A 5000-nucleotide genomic window follows, 5' to 3' on the forward strand; every position below is an offset into this window, starting at 1 on the left:
TAGGATTGCAACGGGGTCCGCCTCGGGACGCACGAGCACGCACGAGGCGCGTCGCACGCCTTCGGCTCGCCCCACCGGCAGGACGTCCCACGATACATGCCAGTTAAACACCGACGGGCGGTGAACCAACAGCGTGGGACACAAATCCAACTACGAGCTTTTTAACCGCAACAACTTTAATATACGCTATTGGAGCTGGAATTACCGCGGCTGCTGGCACCAGACTTGCCCTCCAATAGATACTCGTTAAAGGATTTAAAGTGTACTCATTCCGATTACGGGGCCTCGGATGAGTCCCGTATCGTTATTTTTCGTCACTACCTCCCCGTGCCGGGAGTGGGTAATTTGCGCGCCTGCTGCCTTCCTTGGATGTGGTAGCCGTTTCTCAGGCTCCCTCTCCGGAATCGAACCCTGATTCCCCGTTACCCGTTACAACCATGGTAGGCGCAGAACCTACCATCGACAGTTGATAAGGCAGACATTTGAAAGATGCGTCGCCGGTACGAGGACCGTGCGATCAGCCCAAAGTTATTCAGAGTCACCAAGGCAAACGGACCGGACGAGCCGACCGATTGGTTTTGATCTAATAAAAGCGTCCCTTCCATCTCTGGTCGGGACTCTGTTTGCATGTATTAGCTCTAGAATTACCACAGTTATCCAAGTAACGTGGGTACGATCTAAGGAACCATAACTGATTTAATGAGCCATTCGCGGTTTCACCTTAATGCGGCTTGTACTGAGACATGCATGGCTTAATCTTTGAGACAAGCATATGACTACTGGCAGGATCAACCAGGGAGCTGCGTCAACTAGAGCTGAGCAGCCGGCCGCCCGGGAGTGTGTCCCGGGGGCCCGCGCGAACACGCAAGCGTCCGCTCAATTATTCTGCAAACAGGAGGAGGCTGAGCTCCCCTGCACAATACACCTCGAAACCCTCTCAGGTCCCAGCGGCGCGCAGCGCCGTCCTAAGTACTTGGTCGGGTTCGAGAGAGGCGCAATCGCCCGGAGTTTGGCGAGTAGACGCTTTAGGTGCGACCACCCGTGCTCCCAACTGAGCTTGCCGCTGCCGACAGAGGCCCGGGAGCGTGCTGTCGTGGCATTGCCGGCGGGAGACAACACGCGCCACCTACGGTGACCGGCAGCTCCAACGCCAGCGCCACAGAAGGACAAAAGCCCCACTTGGGTGCCGAAGCGAACTCTCCCAGCACAGCGCACGCGCCAACACGTCCGCACAGCTGCGATACAAACCACCTGCGAGAACCGCAGAGGCGACCGAGCAGCAGACGGCGTCGCGGCGCCGAGCGCCGGGCGGCGGCGCATCCTCAGCGCACACAGTCCTCAATCGGACCAGCACACTGCAGATGTCCACCGCGCTTCGCACCGGGCCCGCGAGGACCTACTTTGGCCGCACGGCGCCGCGTGCAGGGTGCGCCGGCGCGCAGCTGCGCCGCCTGCCGCCTCCGTCGGCCGGCGCGCCTGCCACTGGCCGCCCCCACCAGCCGGCTGTAGCGCGTGCGCCCACGCACCGCGCGGCCAGCACGCCGGGAGGCCCCCCCTCACCGGCCGGGGACGGTCCCACCCAGCCACCGCCGCGTATCGCTTCACACCCAGATGCCATTCACGTTCGTGGGCATGGTGGGTATCGCTGGAACAACCGGTTGGTAGCTCAACCGATCGTCGCCATCACTGATTCACCTCTAGCGAGAACAACCGCACCACAACGGTTTACCAGTTGTTCATTTGCATAACGTCACCAGCAAACGTAGGCGTCCATCGCCATTTGCAAATTCAACGATTGTTGCATGCCTGTGTCAGGTGTCACGACACACTATGTCTGCCCACATACACGCAACAACATGTGCACGCTTCGCGAACACGTGGAAGGTGGCCCCCATACGTATGCGATGTCCATTGCGCGAACGACTGTCAACCGGCCTCTGTCGCATGTCGCAGATGTGGAACGCAGTGCACCATGCTATCACGGTGTGTGAGAAGAGACGACTACGTCTGACAACACGCGCCACTACATCAACAGACGGCTCATGCTGATCGCCATCCAGGGCATACCACACTGCAATCCAGCTCTTATAGGGAGACGACACGTAGCTGAGTGCACAACATTTGGACCGCATGGTTCGCCGTTGTTGGCGCAGTCGTTGTACGGTCACATGTACCACGATGTATCATTCAGTACATGAGGACCAATGTGCAGTACAGTGTGTGATTTGGACGTACAACATCAGCGGACAGTTGACACAGGCCGTACCACAGCGTAGGCTAAGTGCTTCGCACATGCGAATGCCAATGAACAACTGCAAATGCCAATGAACAACTGCAAAGGGCATTGAGCATGTACGTCCTGCTGCCATCCACATTACAGTGTATAGCTGCAAGGTGTTTAACATGAAGCGATACACTGGGGACCGGGCAGTGCGAGTAGCAAACTATATTGCGGGGGTTGCAGTTAGGCAACACTACACTAATTTAACGCGTCGTATGACAATTACAGAGCAGGTTAAGGCCCAACGTGTGTTGGGTTAAGGCCCAACGTGTGTTGGGTTAAGGCCCAACGTGTGTTGGGTTAAGGCCCAACGTGTGTTGGGTTAAGGCCCAACGTGTGTTGGGTTAAGGCCCAACGTGTGTTGGGTTAAGGCCCAACGTGTGTTGGGTTAAGGCCCAACGTGTGTTGGGTTAAGGCCCAACGTGTGTTGGGTTAAGGCCCAACGTGTGTTGGGTTAAGGCCCAACGTGTGTTGGGTTAAGGCCCAACGTGTGTTGGGTTAAGGCCCAACGTGTGTTGGGTTAAGGCCCAACGTGTGTTGGGTTACGTTAAGGGGCAATGTGGGTTACGTTAAGGGGCAATGTGGGTTACGTTAAGGGGCAATGTGGGTTACGTTACGGCGCAATATAGGTTACGTTACGGCGCAATATAGGTTACGTTAAGGCGCAATATCGGTTACGTTAAGGCGCAATACAGGTTACGTTAAGGCGCAATACAGGTTACGTTAAGGCGCAATACAGGTTACGTTAAGGCGCAATACAGGTTACGTTAAGGCGCAATACAGGTTACGTTAAGGCGCAATACAGGTTACGTTAAGGCGCAATACAGGTTACGTTAAGGCGCAATACAGGTTACGTTAAGGCGCAATACAGGTTACGTTAAGGCGCAATGCAGGTTACGTTAAGGCGCAATGCAGGTTACGTTAAGGCGCAATACAGGTTACGTTAAGGCGCAATACAGGTTACGTTAAGGCGCAATACAGGTTACGTTAAGGCGCAATACAGGTTACGTTAAGGCGCAATACAGGTTACGTTAAGGCGCAATACAGGTTACGTTAAGGCGCAATACAGGTTACGTTAAGGCGCAATACAGGTTACGTTAAGGCGCAATACAGGTTACGTTAAGGCGCAATACAGGTTACGTTAAGGCGCAATACAGGTTACGTTAAGGCGCAATACAGGTTACGTTAAGGCGCAATACAGGTTACGTTAAGGCGCAATACAGGTTACGTTAAGGCGCAATACAGGTTACGTTAAGGCGCAATACAGGTTACGTTAAGGCGCAATACAGGTTACGTTAAGGCGCAATACAGGTTACGTTAAGGCGCAATACAGGTTACGTTAAGGCGCAATACAGGTTAGGTTAAGGCGCAATACAGGTTAGGTTAAGGCGCAATACAGGTTAGGTTAAGGTACGACATAGGTTAGGTTAAGGTACGACATAGGTTAGGTTAAGGTACGACATAGGTTAGGTTAAGGTACGACATAGGTTAGGTTAAGGTACGACATAGGTTAGGTTAAGGTACGACATAGGTTAGGTTAAGGTACGACATAGGTTAGGTTAAGGTACGACATAGGTTAGGTTAAGGTACGACATAGGTTAGGTTAAGGTACGACATAGGTTAGGTTAAGGTACGACATAGGTTAGGTTAAGGTACGACATAGGTTAGGTTAAGGTACGACATAGGTTAGGTTAAGGTACGACATAGGTTAGGTTAAGGTACGACATAGGTTAGGTTAAGGTACGACATAGGTTAGGTTAAGGTACGACATAGGTTAGGTTAAGGTACGACATAGGTTAGGTTAAGGTACGACATAGGTTAGGTTAAGGTACGACATAGGTTAGGTTAAGGTACGACATAGGTTAGGTTAAGGTACGACATAGGTTAGGTTAAGGTACGACATAGGTTAGGTTAAGGTACGACATAGGTTAGGTTAAGGTACGACATAGGTTAGGTTAAGGTACGACATAGGTTAGGTTAAGGTACGACATAGGTTAGGTTAAGGTACGACATAGGTTAGGTTAAGGTACGACATAGGTTAGGTTAAGGTACGACATAGGTTAGGTTAAGGTACGACATAGGTTAGGTTAAGGTACGACATAGGTTAGGTTAAGGTACGACATAGGTTAGGTTAAGGTACGACATAGGTTAGGTTAAGGTACGACATAGGTTAGGTTAAGGTACGACATAGGTTAGGTTAAGGTACGACATAGGTTAGGTTACGGTACGACATAGGTTAGGTTACGGTACGACATAGGTTAGGTTACGGTACGACATAGGTTAGGTTACGGTACGACATAGGTTAGGTTACGGTACGACATAGGTTAGGTTACGGTACGACATAGGTTAGGTTACGGTACGACATAGGTTAGGTTACGGTACGACATAGGTTAGGTTACGGTACGACATAGGTTAGGTTACGGTACGACATAGGTTAGGTTACGGTACGATATAGGTTAGGTTACGGTACGATATAGGTTAGGTTAAGGTACACATTGTTGTAAGGAAAGGTTTAATGGGGGGCGGGGCGGGGCGGCCGGTTTGTTGATTGTGATTATAGTAAGTGGATGCCTGCGGCATCATCTGATTTGCCACGTCAGGATGCACCTTTGGCTCATGACAGGCGGCGCTCTCATTCCATGCTTGTGGCAGACCTGTGTCTTTCATTCCTGCCATTGTTTGTGTGCTGTGAGAGGAGGCAGTATTGTGATGTTGGGTG

General features: G+C 51.8%; 1 non-coding gene across 1 annotated transcript in view; it reads right to left on the minus strand.

Moving 5' to 3' along the window:
* The window catches only part of LOC124579045, a 1910-nt gene extending 1111 nt beyond the window's left edge, over positions 1-799 (minus strand). The window contains exon 1 of the ribosomal RNA XR_006972798.1: positions 1-799. This exon is cut by the window's left edge and continues 1111 nt beyond it. This is a non-coding gene — a ribosomal RNA (small subunit ribosomal RNA).
* Positions 800-5000: the final 4201 nt, after the last annotated feature.

Source organism: Schistocerca americana, unplaced genomic scaffold, assembly GCF_021461395.2.
Source record: "Schistocerca americana isolate TAMUIC-IGC-003095 unplaced genomic scaffold, iqSchAmer2.1 HiC_scaffold_287, whole genome shotgun sequence".
NCBI lineage: Eukaryota > Metazoa > Arthropoda > Insecta > Orthoptera > Acrididae > Schistocerca > Schistocerca americana.